Consider the following 19,394-nt stretch of genomic DNA (forward strand, 5'->3'; position numbering starts at 1 on the left):
ACCAGGGAAAGCAAGCCAAATACCACTTTATTTCAGATAATTCATGCAGTTGTAGTTAGTAGGTAGATAACTGGTAAGTAATGGTAAGTAATTACTCTGGGAGTAATGCTGACTCTTTAGTGATAGTTCTTCCATCACAGGATACCAGGAGGCAAGGGTGACATCTACCTTGATCACCATTGCATGTTCAGCACCTGGTGACCTGGTACAAAGCAGGTGCTGAATATATATTTGGTGACTGAATGAAGAAATTTTCCAGGCCATTTCAAAAGGTAAAGTGTCTAAGTACCATTTTAAGGTATAACCTATAAAGTTGTTTTAGAAATGATTTTATTTTTTAGTAAAAATAAACACAAAGATTATTGATATAAAACATTAATTTTTACCACTGATAATACTACTTAGAGTCACAGCCTATAAGATTATAGGACATTCTATAATAATAGCAACAATTGATAAAACTGTTACCATTTATAACAATTTAACAATTGAAGCGATTTAACAATAGCTACAATTCACAATTAATACAATTGATACAATTGAACAATTAATACAATTCACTTACCACATGCCAGCCATTCTCTTTTAGCCTCTGTTATTACCCTCTCTGACTGCTGAGGGTAAGAGGATTCATCTGGGGAAGTAACTAAATGAGCATGGCTGCCATTCTAGATTAGCCTGCCTGACTCCAAAGCCACACCATTCTGCCTCTCAAGCAACTTAATATTGGTCACTGGAAAATCAAGAAGTTCGAAATTGTGATTCTACCCAGAAACCCAAGTTTCTCCTGTAGATTATATGGAATTGGAAAACAACGAGCCAATGCATTTAACACCATTTTGATAGAATTAATATCCTATATGAATAGAGTCTTGTATCTGTAACTATATAAAACATTTTCTAAGAATTCTTCTGTATCTTTGGTCTACAGGTCCGGGAAAACCAGAGAAATGGAAGCCATTTAGCTGCTCCCAAACTGACCACACCATGAGCTTAAATAAATCCGGGAGTTCAATCATTTCCCACTGTAGAGTGGAGAAACTCTAGGCAAAGATGCCTGGGAGCACAGACTATAAAATGAATTTAGAATTAGTTAAAAGTAGTGATTTTCTATCTTCCTTTGAGAGGAATAAGGAGACACAAAAAAGAAAACCCAAGTTCCAGCTTCGCACAGTGGCAGTATCGTAGCCCATGAGTTTATCCGAGGCATGATTATTGCTAATTGAAAACCCAAGTTCCAGAGGGAAGAAATGGGAGAATGTGAAGAGAAAGATGTCTCAAAGCATCTGAGATCCTCACTGCAAGCCCTCACTGGTTCACCAGTTGCTCAGGCCAGGAAAACTTCCTCAATGGGATCCTGAGAGGCATCTGTCTCCACCCTTTTCTTCTGAAGGAGAAGGAGATTAATATGGGTATGAACTTTCACATATGCATTCATTCAGCACATATTTCGTGAGCGCCTATTATGTGTCAGGACTAGTGCTAGGTACTGGGGCCTCTATAAAGGAATAAGACTTGTAGCAATGGGTCAGTAAATACTTATGAATGAATACGCTTAGGAATAAGGACCCTCTAGTATTTCAGAGAAGACAAATTAGCAACTATATTATAATGCAATGGGAAAAATACAACAATAAAACTAAGAGCGCAGAACAGGGATTGGTTAATGCTGGGGGTGGTGTAGGGCAGGAACGTAGGTTGATGTCATTAAAGCCCCAAATACTGGCCTCCCGGTATCCCCACCCTTTTCCCTTTAACTTTGTAGGCTCCTCCCACTCTGACTCGGGGCTTGGCATGTGACTTGCTTTTGGCCAGTGAGATGTTAACAAATGTGATGAAACTGGAAGCTTGAAAAAAAAATGCTAGCATGTTTCCACTTTCTTGCTTCTCTGAGATGGCCATGAGAATATGCCCAGGCCAACCTGAGAATATGCCTAGGCTGGCCAGCTGGAGGGCTGTGAGAGTCTTGTGCAAGCGAGAGACACAAGGAGGAGAGCCCGGTTGCCCCAACAGATCAGCCTTTGGCCAGTGGACCCGAAGAGATTTGGGGGAGGCCACCCATGATGAGCAGAAGCCCTTCCTGCCCCATAGCTGACCACAGACTCATGAGTGAGCCTAACAGAGACCAGAATTGCCCTGCTAACCCATAGACTTGTGAGCAATAAGAAATGCCTATTGTTTTAAGATACTGAATGTTAGAATTGCTTATTTCACAGCATTATTGTGGCCACAGATAATGGATATAAATGATCAGCAGGTGGGCAATAAAGGCTTCTGAGATGAGGGGGGGATATCTGAGCATGAATAGGAGTAAACAATAAATACAAGGTATCCACAAGACTGCCCTGCTAATGGGGAGGTTCGAGATCTTCTCATTAAATGCAAATTAATTTTGGGGGCTGTGGATTTTGCTTTTTCCTTTACGTAGATATTCTTTTATCCTATAAGAAAACTTCAGTTGCTTATAATACAAAGCTCATGCATTAATATCCTTTGAAATGTGCCTTAATTTATTTTGTTTAAATTCTGTAAAGTAATTTTAGAAACCTAGAAGAAGACTTCAACGTTTGACCCAGTGAGTTCTGAAAGGCCATATGCTTTGTGTGTCAACAATGATTATTAAAATACTTAATGCACTGCTGAGTTTCCAAATGTTGAGTCCTTTCCCTGCCAAACAAGGAGGATGTTACACTGTTGGGCATTTTGAATATGGTAAAGTTCATTTAATATTTTGTGCTCCATGTCTACTCTCTAAAACACATTTCCAGTCTGCAGCCCAAGGACAAAGCACTGAGGACACAGTCAAGCATAGGCCACCATCAAGAGTCCAATTTCAAATGCCTCCAGATGCACTTAAGTGAAAAATGTTTTATTATTCCTTTCAATCCCAGATAAATTATATTCAATTACATCAACATCTTGAGGAGCTCCTGTGGTTCTCAAGGTTCTTTAAAAATATCTTCAGTCAAATAAATGTACCCTTTGTCTATTTCTTAGTTTTATTTCTGTTGCCCTACCTTTCTCTAAGCTCTAGGAAATGATCACGCATATTAAACTCCCTTTAATATTAAACTCCCTTAGTGTGAGTCCCGCCTTCCCCAGGCTGCAGAAATTCAGTTTATCAGAAAAGGGAGCAATGTCTTCAGTGCCAAAACTACAGGGCATTCCTCTGTACTTATTTCTCCTAACCTGAAATTCTACCTCTTACAGCCCCAACTTGAATTACATATAGTGAAGTCAAAGCTATTCATCCTCTTATTTCAATCTGACTTCCCCATCCAGTGGGAAAGGTCTTTATATTACTCCATAACCAAATAATCTGAGAGTGGTTTTTAATTTTTTTGTGTGTTTTCTTTCCTTTAAAAACAAAATAAAGCAAAACTACAATCCTACTCTTACATTTTCTTCCAGGAAATGACTCTGCCTTCCACCATCCACCCATCCAATCATTTAGCAAATATTCACTGAGTATCTTCTACATGCTGGTAGTAGTGAGTAAAACAGAGGTGCTCTCTGCCCTCATGGAGCTGACAGTCCAGTGGGCATTTTCATATCAGTGAGGGCATGATATCAAACCAAACGAAGGAAAGCCCCACTGCCCCACAAGAATGATTTAGCCAAGAATCTGACCAAGAGAATATTCTCCAAGAAAGCGGTGCTCAAATTCTATTCAGAAGGACTGAACATGATTAACTATGCAAGAATACTCCAGCAGAGAGAGGAGCATATGCAAGGGTCCTGGGGTGAGGGCAATAAGGCAGGTCCCTGAAAGCCAGTGTAGCTGGGTTGCTGAAGCAAGCAGAAGGACAGTAGGAGATGAGGCAAGAGAGGTGGGTTGGGGCACATTCTAGAGCACAGTCCTTGGAGGCATATACTTAGGATTTTAGTTTTTAACCTAAAAGCTACAGAAAAACAATGGAGGTCTTTAACCATGGGAGAGACAGAATTTTATTTTCAGTTCGAAAAGTCCACTCATTATAGTATGAGGATGGATTGGAGAAAGGAGATGAGTGTAGATGAGGATGGATCTAGAGTCAAGGGGAGATATAATGGTAGCTTTAAACTTGGGTAGTGATACTAATATGGAGAAAAAAGTGCTCTGATTCCAGAGATATTTAGGAGGTAAAACAGGCAGGACCTAGTGAGGGATTAGATGTTGGGGGTATGGAGGATGGCTCCTATGTATCTAACCACTCCAAACCCAGCATCATCATCTAATTTCCCTTTCCACCAGATGTTTCTACTCATATCAACTTCTCATGGACACCTCACACCACATCAAAATTCTTGGTTTCTTTCCCAACTAGCTCTCAATACTACTCCCTCATTAAAACTGATTTGTTCATATTTTCCTCTGAGGCAGCAATCCTACATCCAGGGAAAATTTTCAAGATCAGAGAATATAGCAATTATTTCTCTTGGCTTTAAGGTGCCACGGTAGAAAGTCTAGCCCGTCTGAAGTCACTTGGAGAACAAAAGGTCAGGTTATTTGGCTTCATTAAAAGAAGATCTTCTTTTCTGGCCAATGAACCAAGACCACTTGAGGGTCAGAGAACCAAACACCTTCCTGAATCACTTTACTGTATCACTTGATTGCATCATATATTTAGCCATTGGTGGCAGGAGCAATTTTGACACTGTATTATGCATGAAAGTATGTGTAAGAGACTGTGTGCCCCATGCATGTGTGTAGGCAGGCAACTGTTAACTTACGAGTGATCTGTTTTTTGGTTTTCCCTCAATAAAATCCTCACTCCGTTTTGAAAAATCTTCTCTTTATTCTAATCATGTGGCTTAAATGGGAGCTGATACATCCTTTTATAGGGCATTTCTCCACTCCCACTGACTGGCCCAAGGATGGCCATCTTAACCCAAGTTGAGTCAATCACAACGCATCATGGTTGCCTGATTCAGGGAAAGGCATCTGATTCCAGCTGGATGAATCAGAGCGCTTTTTAAAGGATTTTTGAACTTGGAACAAGAGTTCCATATCAATGGAATAATACAGTGTAGTCTAGTCTTTTTGTGGCTGGATTCTTTCACTCAGCATAATCCCTTTGAGATTAGTGTTGTTGCATATGTTAGCATTGTGTTCTTTCTTATTGCTGAGTAGTATTTAATTGCATGGATACAGTGTAATTTGTATATTCATTTGGGTTTGGCTATTTTGAATAAAACTGCTATAAACATTTGAGCACAAGTCTTTGTATGGACATGTTTTCCATTTCTCTTGGGCAAATATCTAAGAGTAGGAATGTTAGATCTTTTAGTAACTGTGTATTTAATTTTATAAAAAATTGCCAAATTGTTTTCCAAAGTAACTATATCATTTTGCATTCCCGCCAACAATGAATCCAAGTTCCATTTGTTCCATATCCTCATTAACACTTGGTATTTTCAGTCTTTTAAGTTCTAGTCACTCTAATGGATATGTAGTCACAGTCATTATGATTTTAATTTGCATTTTTCTAATGACTAAAGATGTTGAAATTCTTTTTATGTCTATTTGCCACTTGCATATCTTTGGTAATGTGCTTATTCAAATCTTTTGACTTTTCTAAAAATTAGGCTTGTCTTATTATTGAGTTCTTTATATGTTCCAAATATAAATCCATTATTAGACATAAGCTTGAAAATATTTTCTTCAAATCTTTAACTTGCTTTGCAATTTTTTTTTGTCTTCTCAAGTTTTTTTAAAAAGTTGATTTTATTGAAGTGTAATAGATATACAATCTCCTATTAGTTTGAGGTATACATCAGAGTGATTTAATATTTTTGTACATTATGAAATGATTCCTACAATAAGCCTTTCATTTGCTTAATAGTGCCTTTTGAAGAGAAAAGTTTTTAATTTTGATTATATCTAATTGTTTTTATATTTTCTGGTTTTTGTGTCTTACCAAACCATTCTCTAACATCATAAAGATATTTTTCCTGTGCTTTTTCTTTGGGAAATTTTATATTTTTAGCTATTACATTTAGATCTATGACCCATTTTAAGTTAACTTCTGTAGATGGTGTGAGGTAGGGGTGTTGGTTCATTTTGTTTTCCCCAGAAGTAGATATCCAGGTGTTCCAGCATCATTTGTTGAAAAATTATCCAAATGCCCATTATATTGTCTGTACATTTTTGGCAAAAATCAAGGCATTATTAAGTGTGGATCCATTTCTGGGCTTTCTCTTGTATTATTTTGATCTATATGTTTATCCTTATACCAATACCACACTCTTGATTACTATAGTTTTATAATGAGTCTTTAAGTCAGGTAGTATAAATCCTATGACATTTCCTTTTTTCTTTTTGTTTTGGTTATTCCAAGTTATTCTTATTATATCTTTGGGACAGCTTCTCCATTTCTTCAAAAAAGCCTTGATGATATTGATAGGATTGCACTGAAGCTACAGATTTACTTGGAATTGACATCTTAACAATATCTTCAGACTGAGGAAAATGGTATACCTTTTCGTTTATTGGGTCTTTTAAAATTCTCCTAGCATTTTGTTTGGTTGATGTTAGTGCACAAGCCTTGACATTTTATTAAATTTATTGTAAAACATTTCATATTTTTTGAGGCTATCAAATAGAAATTTCAAGTTCCAACTGCTCACTAAAAATATGATTAATTTTTATAACCTGATCTTGTATCCTATGATCTTCTTAAATTCGATTATTAGTTTTAAAAGCTTTTTTTGGAGATCCCTTAGGATTTCCTCTCTAGATAGATAGATGGATGGATGGAATGATTGACTGAGTTATGGATCCGTGTACATATATCATGTTATCTAAGATTATAGGCAGCTTTCCTTCTTCCTTTCCAATTTGTATGTCTTTATTTATTTCTCTTGCCTTATTGTACTAGTTTTGATAATGCTGAATAGAAGCTGGTGTGAGCAAACATACTTGCCTTTCTCCCGACCTTGGAGCAGGGTGTGTGTGTGGCGGGGGGGGGGGTGTTTAGTCTTTCATAATTAAGTATAATATTAGCTGTATATTTTTCATATATACCCAATGACAGATTGAAGATGTTCTCTTTTATGTTTAGTTTGTTGAAAATTTTTATCAGAATTGGATATTGGATTTTATCAAATGCTTTTTCTGGTTCCATTGAAATGATAATATAGTGTGGTTTTGGTCTTTTCACACAGCAAATTACGTTTACTCATTTTAAATTGAATTCCATTCCTTGGATTACCATATTTTGTCAAGATTATATTAATTTCTGGTAAAAGTCCTTGCTCTGAAGTCTATTTTGTCTAAATTAATATAGCTACTTAAGAATTATTTTGATTAGGGGGTGCCTGGGTGGCTCAGTCACATTGGGCGTCTGCCTTCAGCTCAGGTCATGGTCCCCAAGTCCTGGGATCAAGCCCTGCGTCAGGCTCCCTGCTCAGCAGGGAACTGGCTTCTCCCTCTCCCCTCCCCCTGCTTGTGTTCCTGCTCTCGCTGTCTCTCTCTCTGTCAAATGAATAGGTAAAATCTTAAAAAAATATTTAAAAAAATTCTTTTGATTAGGATTTGCAGGTGATATATTAATCTTTTTACTTAAAAAAAATCTTTTTACTCTTAACCTATTTGTATCTTTATATTTAAAGTGTGTCCTGAGACTAGACCTAGCTTAGTCTTTTTTTAAATCTAATCTCTAACTTATTTTTTTAAAGATTTTATTTATTTATTTGAGAGAGAGAATGAGATAGAGAGAGAGAGCATGAGGGGGGGAGGGTCCGAGGGAGAAGCAGACTCACTGCTGAGCAGGGAGCCTGATGCGGGACTCGATCCCAGGACTCCAGGATCATGACCTGAGCCGAAGGCAGTCGCTTAACCAACTGAGCCACCCAGGTGCCCCTCTCTAACTTATTTTTATCCATTTTATCTAATAGAGCATGATATGAGACTTACAAAATATTATAAATAAGACAAAATGGTGTTAGTCTGGTGTTAGAGTGAATCCATTTGGCTTCAGAATAATCCCAATTTTTTCTAAATCCTTAAAGCCATTTATATTGTAATCAGATCTAAATTTGATGAAAAATCAGAGTGAAATTTACTATATTAAATTTTTGAGTTTTTAGTATTCCCTTTTACAAATAGGATAATTCTTGCTTATTGTGTAATTTCTACCATCTCTGATTTCTCAGAGCTTACTAGCAGTATTTCTGGATTTGGATACATAAGTTCTTTCTGTGACATAATCCATCCAAGTGTATTTAAATACATTTAATATGTATTAGACACTTTAATAGACTAAGCTTCAAGGTTTCCTTAAGACTGACTTTCTATCCTTTCTAGTTTTAATACAACTTCCCTTAATGGCAATGAAAATACAATAGAAGTTTAGTAGTTCTGCTTTCTTTGCTCTCATTATTAACATTAAATTATCCAAAAATATATTTTCTAGTTCTGTCCACAGTAAAGGTCAAAAGTAATGGCTAACTTAGTATTGTAAGTTAGAAGTAATGAGAACTCATTAGAAGTAATAAGCATCCTAAGCACCCAGACCATGGTCTCTAACTACCATGTCTCTCTCTATTTTTTTTTAAGATTTTATTTATTTGATAGAGAGAGAGAGAGAGAGAGAGAGAGACAGAGAGAGCACAAGCAGGAGGAGCGGCAGGCAGAGGGAGAGGGAGAGGGAGAAGCAGGTTCCCCGTGGAGCAGAGAGCTTGATGCGGGACTATCCCAGGATCCTGGGATCATGACCTAAGCCAAAGGAAGACACTTAACTAATTGAGCCACCCAGATGCCCCTACCATGTCTCTCTTAAAATAACCAGGGATCCTTGTCAAAATGGCTGATTCTAGGGCTAGTGTAGGAAATATATGATGGTCCTAAAATATTTTGTTGTACAAGAAAGGAAGTTAGACCATTACCAGGATCATGTCAAAAGGACCCAAGAGTCAACCTGAAGAGGCTCTCACTAGCCAAAGTTAAGACAATTTGAGCATCAATAAAGTATTACTGGCAACAATGAAGACCCATCAAACATATTCAAATCTATGAGTTCATAATGATACTTAAAAAGAAGGAAATGAACACACTAACTGAAAACCAAAAGACCTCATTGGGCACATGTTGAAAATGCCAAGTGAACCAACTCAATATTTTGACAAAGGACCAAACATTTATACCGCCTTTCCTGTCCAACTGTGCTGTAGCAGGATGACCTGATAGTTGATGAGGGAAAAGTTACTCATTATTGAACCATTCAAATTTATTAACAAAGAAGGAATATGTAATATATTAAACCATCTGTTCCCAATAGTGGGCCTATCTCCACAACACTCACAATAGTACTGTTGTTATACTAGAATATTTCATAAACCTCAAAGCATTCAAGGTTTTAGCTCTACTTGGCACCATTCTTGTTTCTTGAATTCCTTCTCTCCTCCCAAGAAATATTATTGAGCACCCATAGTTCTAGGTGCTGCAGAGAAACAGGGAATAAAGCAACATCTCTGTTTTCATGATGGTTACATTTTAATGGGTGACATGAAACAATAAACAACTAAAATAAATCTGTGTTTTGTTAGATGGTGAAAATAAAGCAGCACAGGAAAGACAGAATTTGCAGAATTTGGGAGCAGTGGTAGAGGATTCTGTTTAAAGTGGAATGGTCTGGTAAAAGCTTTCTGAGAAGGTGATCTTGGAGCAGAGACCTAGGGGAAGCAAATCACGCAGATATCAGGGAGAAAAGCACTCTGAGCAGAAAGAATGGGGAGTGGAAAAGCCCTGAGGCTGGAGCGTGCTTGGCTTGATCAAGGAACTATAATCATTGTCTTTAGTTATACGCTTTTCACATCTGGTTTACATGCCAAATGTAAGTTTATTAACAAGTAGATAAAATGATGTTCTTAATCATTCTGAAAGTGATTCTGAAAGTTCTATATTTTAAAAATCAACATATGATAGCATGAATAGTTTTGATAACTCTGTTTCTATAGTTTCTAGAGAAAATTCATTTTATATACATTTTTTTCCTTTATGCTTTTGTAATGAATCTAGTCCACTGGAATTGAATGATATTTAGATGTACATATAAAGTTTACACATTCCTACTACCCCATTACATACGCACATGCACACACACAAGCACACACACATCATAGTTTGGGATTTTCCCTCAAGACAGCAAGAAAAACCCCCCACAAAACTTACACTCTATAGTGCAGGAAACAAATACTTTCACACTTAGCAGCATCATTCTAACACTGTACTTCAGAGAATTACCTCTAAATACCAGGAGAAAGATAGTGAAGAATGAGAGCGAGAGATTCTAGAACAAACCCAGAGAAAGAGGCATGCTCCACTGATACAAGGAAATAGAGGGACAAGGTAGATCAACATGGCGCTGGAGAAAGCACTTCCACAGTCTAGAAGACAAAAGAGAGAAGGGATCAACTCCCTGGTCTTGCTAGACTCAGCACCACAGCTAATGAACCAGGTGGGGCAGGAGAGAGAGGCTGGAAAAAATGTGTGGGGTGTGGTGGCAAACTGGGGAGGGGAATAAATGGGTTGTCCAAGCTGATTTTCAACCCAATTCAAGGAGGGTGGAGAGTAGGCTGATTTGAGAGAGAGGGAAGCTGCAGTCAAAGAAAGAAAGAAGAAAAGGAGAGGAAAAAGAGAGAAGAATCTATACATGTTTAATGCAGTGGCTATGATGGTTACTTACCAGGGTTTTGTCAAAAACAAGGAAGATGTGTGTCATTTTACTTCATTTCCTCCTAAACACGTATTTTGAACTTTAACAATTCAGCAATAACAAATACACAATGATAATTCTGGGGTTTTTCAGTTAAGTCACTGATGAATTTATAGACTGAATTGAATCTTTCAGCTAGCATTCCCTTTAGATGAATGAAAACTGTTTATTCAAAACAAGAGTTTTGGATCCATCTGTGTAATCGGGACAAGGCACACATACAGCTGACATAATCTCAGTTCCTTTACACAAGCATGGTAGGCAACCTTCATTCAGATGCTCATTTTCAGATACTAATGGAAATCACTCCAAATTTCTTCCCTACTCTGCGCTTTACAAGTTCAGGTTTATAACATGTTCTGATCATGAGTGCAAAAGTCAACTAGGAGAGTGGAACACACCAAAGAAAGTGTCAGGGTCATGTTCTAGGAATGTATAAAATATTGCAGCGGATGAATACCTTAATCAAATAATGATCTCAGTGATGATTCAGGGGAAGTGCAGGCCCATCCCACAGTCCACTCTCTGTTGAGTTTCCAGGTAAAAGAGTTTTAACTCTCCTTTATTACAGTTAATCGTGTGTTCCAAACTGGGTGAAAAGGAAAAAAGTGCACTCTCACAAAGGGCAGTGTTTTACAACTGTTTCATACTACAGTTTTTCAAGGTAGGTAACATTATCCTCCTTGGTAGAGAAGAGAAAACAGAGGTACAACACAATTTGCCTAAAACCAACCAGCAGGTAAGGAGAAAGGCCAGCACCTGGCCTGGGTTGGACGCTCTCTCCTCTTGGGTGACATACAAACCCTGCACCCATACCCTGCAGCCTGCCTTTGGCCCATCCCACGTCACCTCCCAGGCACCATATGCTCTAGGCATACTGAGTTTCCCTTCTCCAGCTACACCATGCCAAACCTTCCACAATTCTGCACAATTCCTTTGCCTGGGAAAACAAACTTCCCCTCATGGCCCACATGGTAACCCTTATTCAACCTTTTAAGTTTCTGCTCAAAGGGTTTCTCCTCTGAGAACCTTTTCCTGTAAGGCTCCTCAGCTAAGTTAGCAGTTTCTCCTCTCTGCAGTCAGTCTCTTTGCAAACACCCTTATGACACGGAATTGTGGTGTGTGCAACCTGCTCCCATGTATGCCCAGCTATGCTCTGACTATTCAGCCTCATGAGGGTGAAAGCTACACACTATTTAATTTCATGAGGCTGTGGCTATATGCCTCCAGGTAGCCAGTATGCAAAACACTGAATGAAGAGAGCACACCAGAATGAGTCCTGCTTTCCTACTACATAATGGCGCTCTTCAAGAAAGCACAGCATGCTCCGTTTGCTGAATTACTGTTAGACTTTCCCAGACGCCATCCTTCTTCCTCACCAGTACCACACCATTTACTGAGTAGGTGAAATACATATATGCACGTACTCTCATTTGATTTTTGCAATACTCCTACACCATAATTTTGTTTCTATTACACAGAGAAGGAAACTGGGTTTCAGAACCATTAGGTAACTTGCCCAAGCCAACCTGACCAGTAGGGCAGGGCAGGATGTGAAAGTCCATGTTCATTTCACTGAATCACTTTGCTTTCCCAATTGTAGCAAATCTCAAACCAGCAAGAGCAACTGTACATTACCCAAAATGGAGGTGTCGGCCATTTCATCTATTATTCTTTCTATTCGTGACCTGTCACTCATTACATTAAAATGTTCTAATATGTTACAAGTTTATGATCCCGGCTTCTTGTTTTAAAATTCAAACCATTACTCACAATATATCTACTGATATAGGAACAAAGAGGAAAAGGTCATCTGTTTTCAAGTCCCTGGTTGAAACACAGTTAAAATTATTCACAACCATGTAGTGTATAATATGCAGATACATTCCAGATTAATTTAGCTAGCTATCACACTGTCCCAACATCCTTAATGTTTGCTCAGCTGGTGATTTTTTTTTTCTGTTTTCTGTTTTTAACTTAAGAAAGCAATGCTGTCATCAGAAAATGTAACTGACTGGTTTCACTTCCTCTTTCAGGTCATTAGTGGAAGTATTAACTCAGGTCACAAGACTGAGCCCAGGGCACCCGCTTTATCAATTTCTTTCTTATCTGAGAAGCACATACTTCAGGATAGTAAAAGGCTACAATACTATCCTTTTTTTCCATTGGTATTTCTTGTACTTTATTGTGGTTTAAAAAATATGTCATTATTCCTTTTCTTTTTATTCCTTTTTGAACATTTATTCATGTTTTATGCACCATGTGAAAGGTTGGGGGATTTGCTTGTGTCTCTTGGCTGCCCAAGCTAAAACTGTTTGTCCTTTATATCACCATATATTTTTATTATGCTTACTGATTGATGGTCATTCACTGTAAGTAATCATAACTCACAAACATAAATCAACTGATACATTAACAGTGAACTGACAGGCTAAAAATTACCTTGTTTGAGGTGTTGTATTTATTTACTTGGCAGTGGGTCCTGAATAGAGCAAATAGGGAAAAGTTCAGGCCTCTCCCTTTATGGATTCAGTTTGCTGTCCTCGACTTCCGAAGTGTGGATCTGGATGTTCAAGAATATCTAGGGGCGCCTGGGTGGCTCAGTCAGTTAAGCGGCTGCCTTCTGCTCAGGTCATGATCCTGGGGTCCTGGGATCGAGCCCCACGTCCGGCTCCCTGCTCAGTGGAGAGCCTGCTTCTCCCTCTCCCTCTGCCTGCCACTCTGCCTACTTGTGCTCTCTATCTCTCTGTCAAATAAATAAATAAAATCTTTAAAAAAAAAAAAGAATATCTAAAAAGACTGAAGCATGAACAGTGCCTTCCCTGGTTCCCCCAACACTGAGGTTGAATCTAGACTCTGTAATTTGCACACACTCCCCTCATGATCTGGCCCTGGACCACTTCACTTTCATTCTTGGCCTCTCTCTGTCTCTCTCTCATTCTTTTCTCCCAGTGCAATCTCCCAAATCATAAAGGGGATGCATCGTCTTCCTTTGCGCCTGTTATTCCCATTGATATCATATTTCTCCTCCTTTGTTGTCCCTTCAAAACTCAGCTTGTGCCTCCTCTTCCAAGAAGCACACTTCAATCTCCAAGTCTGACTTCAGATGCTCCTCTTCTGGGCTCCTACACCACTTTGTTATACACCTCTATTATCTCACACTCATCACATTGCACACTGTTACTTTATTATTTTGTTTGTTTTTGTTTTAGAGAGTGAGAGAGAGAGAGTACAGGGGCAGAGGGAAAGTTAGAGAGAGACTCTCAAGCAGGCTCCATGCCAATGCGGAGCCAAATGCAGGGCTTGACATGGGGCTCGATCTCATGACTCGGAGAGATAATGACCTGAGCCAAAATCAGGAGTCAGATGCTTAACCAACTGAGCCACCCAGGTGCTCCTAGTCATTATTACTTTAATTGACTGTCTTCCATTATATTCTCCAGGGAGCCTGTGAGTTGGGGGGGGTCATATCTTATCATCCCAATATTGACAGAGCTAAAAATTCTAGTTTTTAACCTGGTGCCTAGGAATACACACCATCCCTTTGGGTCTATAGCTTCTATTTTTATAGTCTACTTTTATAGATGGACATTCTGTCACTTGATGTCTTTTTTTTTTTTAGAAGAAGACACTGTCACAGTAATTGTATGCCAATAAGGAAGCTGTTCCAACACCTCAATTTCCCATTAGTCTAAAATTTTAAAACATTTTCTGTGTACAGATTCAACATATTTCTGTAACATTTCTGTCTCCTTCCTGCTACAAATCAACTCATTCCAATTTTCTCTATATCAGCTGTTCTGGAAAATGTGGGTTTTGTGTTCTTTGTATACACCCAATCCATTAACATTTTGTGTTGGTGATAATTCCTTTTGTCAGTATAGGCCTGAGAATATTTCAGATTTTCAGTGTGATGACCAAGTGCTGTTGTGACTGAGGTTGTGCTATCTACCGAAATCCATTTGCCCTTCTGTATTTTCCCTTGAAAACAGGTGTGGCCATAAGACAAAGTTCTTTCCAATGGAATGTGAGCAGAAGTAACATACACTATTTCCAAGCTTGGCCCATAAAGCCTTTCTACACATGTTCCTGCACGCTCTGTTTCCTTTCAGTATAACTGGGATGTCCACATCGAGGGAACACTGGGAAGCATGTTTTAAAGATTACAAAGCTGTTGTCAGCCCAAGTCTCTGAATAACTTATTGGAAGAGAGCCATTTCATCAACCTGGACACCTGCCTAGGACTATTTGGTGAGCAAATCAACAAAACAAAACAACACTTCTGTTGGTTTAAGCCATGGGATTATGGAATTTGGGGTGCCTCTCTGTAACACGGCCTAACCTAGACTATTCTACCTAATATAGGGATTAAGAAGAGTTAAATGACAAGATGCTAGACATAACGTTGGAAGTAGGTTAAAGTCTAACACTTCCATAGATAATTGTCAGCTATCCAAAGATTTTATATTTCCATTACTATTTTGATCATCAACAAGAATGTTGTTAATAGGGGCGCCTGGGTGGCTCAGTCGGTTAAGCGTCTGCCTTCGGCTCAGGTCATGATCCCAGGGTCCTGGGATCGAGCCCCGCATCAGGCTCCCTACTCCGTGGGAAGCCTGCTTCTCCCTCTCCCACTCCCCCTGCTTGTGTTCCCTCTCTCGCTGTCTCTCTCTGTCAAATAAATAAATAAATAAATCTTAAAAAAAAAAAGAATGTTGTTAATATCAGGTGATTACTAAGGTGTTCAAAAATTCATTTTAATGCTACTGAATTTTTTTTTAAGATTTTATTTATTTATTTGTATATGTATGTATATGTATAATGAGACTGAATTTTAAAAGAAATGTTGTACAGCAACAGTGGAGAAGATAAGTGTGGTGGGGTGAATCTGAAAAGAGCGAAACAGCTGAAAAATTCTTTTTTCTGTTGTGTTTTTTTTTTTTATCATTAGAACTGAGAAGTCCTAGATGACTCTCTGGTGAACTTCTGATGCTCTTAGCCCAAGTCCCCCAAACTTCCAAATGCTAATTATACTTTTCTTAGGGAGAAAAAGTCATTTTTTAAATATTTTTGCATAGAAGAGGTAAGCAAAGAAGAGGTCTCTTGATATTTAGGGCTGGAAGATATACGCTTGAAATGTTCAGGAAATCAGAAAGTTGAAGATGTAAACAAATAAGACACCATCAGTACAACAGTCCTTTTCTTCTTAAAGTGCTTCTAAATAATTATACCACTAAAACTCATTTTAGTCTATGCACTATGCCTCTATTCCTCTCTTTCTCGCCTCAGACTAATTATTTTGTGCTTTTGTTACTGTTTAATTAATACAGCTTATATTCAAGTACATTAAGGTATAGCTCGATATGCTTTAAAATATACTGTATACCTAAACACTATCTGGATCAATATATAGGACATTTTCAGCATTCCAGTAGTCTCCTTTGTGTTCCACTCCATCAATATCTTCTCAAAAATAGAACCACTATTTTATATATTCTGACCTCTACCACCATTGATTCGTTTTGCCTGCTTTTGAACTTCATACCAATGAAATCATATACTACATAATCTGGGATGTCTGGTTTCTTTCACTCAACACCATGCTCATGAGGTTCATCCATATTTCTGCCTTGTAGTAACAATTAATTATTTTTCATTGTTGTATAGTATCCTATTGGATTAATTCATCCATGCTATTGTTGATGGACATCTGGTTTGTTCTGACTTTGGGGCTATTAAAAATAATGCCACCATGAACATTTTTGTACATGCATTTTACATGAACACTCAATTTCCTTGGATATAACCCTAGAAGTATATATTTTTAGTAGATAATGCCAGTTTTCCAAAGTAGTTCTTTCAGTTTTTACTCCCACCAGCAACGTACAAAGTTCTAGATGCTCCACACCTCACAAACATTTGTGATTGTCAGTCTTATTTAATTTTAGCCATTTGGTAGGTTTTAATTATCATTCCCTTATGGCTAATAATGTAAATACCTTTGTATATTCATATTGGCAATTTTGAGATCTTCTTTTGTCAAGTGTCTGTTCATATGTTTTCCCCATTTTTTTTAACTAGGTGGGATTTTTCTTTCTGTAGGACTTCTTTAGATGTTCTGAATACAAGTTCTTTGTTGAATATCTATACTACAAATATCTTCTTCCCCTATAGTTTTTATCTTTCCTCAGTGTTCTTTTAATGAACAGACTTTCTTAATTTTGATAAGGTACAATTAATTATTTTCTTTTATGGTTAGTGCTTTTTGTGTCCTGTTTAAGAATTCTTTGTCCCAACAAAAAAATCAGACTCTTAAATACAGAGAACAAAATGGTGGTTGCCAGCGGGGTCACGGGTAAGGGATGGGTGAAAAGAGGTGAAGAGGATTAAAAATACAGTTATCATGATGAGCACTGAGTAATGTATAGCAATGTTGAATCGCTATATTGTATACCTGAAACTAAAATGACACTGTATGTCAATTATACTTTAATAAAAATTTTAAAAAACTCTTTGTGCCAAGGTCATTCAGATATTCACCTATGTTTTGTTCTGAAAGATATATTGTTTTACCTTTGGACTTTAAGTCTATGATCTATCTCTCATTAATTTTTGTGTATGATATGAAATAAAGGTCATGTTCATTGTTTTCCATATGGATATCCAATTGATCCAGCATCGTTATTTCTTCCAATGAATCACAGTAATGCTTTTGACATAAATCAGGTAACTTTGTGTGTGTGTTTGTTTATGGACTACTAGTCTGTTCCACTGGTCTACTGGATTATATTCATTAGTCAATGCCACACTATCTTAATTACTGTAGCTTTCTAGTAAGTCTTAATATCCAGGAATGTAAGTCCTCCAGCTTTGTTCTTGTTTTTTAAAGATCATCTTGGGTATTCCATGTCCTTTGAATTTCTATATAAGTTCATAATTATCCTGTGAATGTCCCACTGGGATTGGGATTGATGTTGCATTTAACCTACAGATCAATTTGGAGAGTACTGACATCTTAACAAAACGGAGTCTTTTAATCCATAAACATGGTATATCTCTCCCTTAAGTCTGCTTTAATTTTTCTAAGCAATGGTTTGTAGTTTTGTAGTTTCTAAGTAATGTAGACATATAGATGTCTTGCATGTCTTTGGTTAGATGTATTCTTAGGTACCTGTCATTTTCAGTTTTTAAATGTGGCTAAGAAAATAAGCCAATGCTTAATTTAAAAATGTGAGGCATTACTAGGATTTGCATCATCTTCCTTAAAAGATAAAAGCAACACAACTCACACACAAAATAAACATATAATATAGATACAGTGAAAACTGTCTAGAAGATTATCTGAATGGTAAAGTCTTCTTACTAAGAGTTGAACATACCTGAGCATATATTATTACTGGAACAATGTTCTTTGAACCTACTTCACTATTATGAAATTAAAGTTACCACTAGTTATTTTCACAGCTTATGGTAGAAAAACATAATATTCCAGTTAATTTCATTTCTTTGTATCATTCTCTCTGTCCCACCCCTTTCTGGGCTTTCTCACATCCCACATCTCTGCCAGAAAAACTCCTGTCATCCCCTTTCCCTTTTGCCAGGCTACTAACTATGCACTCACAGTCTTCAGCTTAAAACACAGCATCTCTGAAAAGCCTATCCTGATCCACAGGACAGAATTAGGCATTTCTACTATGTGCCCCAACAAAATCCTTTAGACCCTCTCTCCTAGCACTAGACTTTTGATGGCTTGATTAATGTCTGTCTCCCCTACTACACTATGAATTCTAAGATGGCAGGGGCAGTGATGGCCTTATTCACAATTTTATCTCCAGAGTCTTGCATAGTACCTGGCGTATTTTAATTACTCAATAAATACTTGACAGATTTACTATGAAATTTGAACAGAGCAGAAGGGATTCTTTTCTTTTCCTCATGAAAACCAGAGTCAGTAGAGATCAACCACTGGGCTGTCCCAAAGTGAAGTCAGTTAAAAGGATGCCAATTATCTCTGGAATCCTGGCGGTTGTCTTTTAAGGGTGCTGTGCTGTATTTCTTCCTAATTTTTATTGTTGATAAGAAAATAAAAATGAAGTAAAAGATTATTTTGAATGAAGACCATCTTCCAGAATAGCTACCAGATCTAACCTTTAGGATTTATCCTATTTTTGAAAATGTTTCATTTTTTAAAATTTTACTTTTGTATGATGTAACTTTCTATTTCACTTTTGTGTTACACAGTTCTTTTGGAAAGGAAACCCACTCTTACCCCAAGGTTGGCAATGTAAATGAGAATCTCCACATGAGGAAATTAGATGCCTAGGTGGCATATCCCTGAACTTGTGCCTCCATGACCAGTGCCTTCAGGGCACAGCTCCTCACTAACAACACTGGATGTGCAGGGACTTGCAATGACATTTCCCTAATTTCCCACTGCATAATCGGCAATCAAACTAGACCCTCTAACCCCAACTTTCCTAAAGCCTTGAGAATAATAAAGGGGAAACAGAGATAAGAGAAGGAACTTACAATTAAACAGACTGACTTACAAAATTGAGTTTACTTTTTTCAGCTCTTGGTCCCCTATAGGGATGGGGGAGATCAGCTTAGCAACCAGCAAGCAGAGATTGACAGGAAGATTTCCCTACATTCCTAAAAATCTTTAACCAAGAAAGTGAAGGCTGTATCTTTACTGGT

General features: G+C 37.7%; 1 protein-coding gene and 1 pseudogene across 1 annotated transcript in view; one reads left to right on the forward strand and one right to left on the reverse strand.

The window, feature by feature from the left end:
- Positions 1–19,394, reverse strand: part of ICA1 (islet cell autoantigen 1) — a 123,168-nt gene that overhangs the window by 42,635 nt on the left and 61,139 nt on the right. The window lies entirely within an intron of this gene.
- Positions 1,163–1,234, forward strand: LOC148162508 (U4 spliceosomal RNA; annotated as a pseudogene).

Source organism: Eumetopias jubatus, unplaced genomic scaffold (genome assembly GCF_037043125.1).
Source record: "Eumetopias jubatus isolate StellerSeaLion01/CBP00866 unplaced genomic scaffold, mEumJub1_p1.0 scaffold_14, whole genome shotgun sequence".
NCBI classification, from domain to species: Eukaryota; Metazoa; Chordata; class Mammalia; order Carnivora; family Otariidae; genus Eumetopias; species Eumetopias jubatus.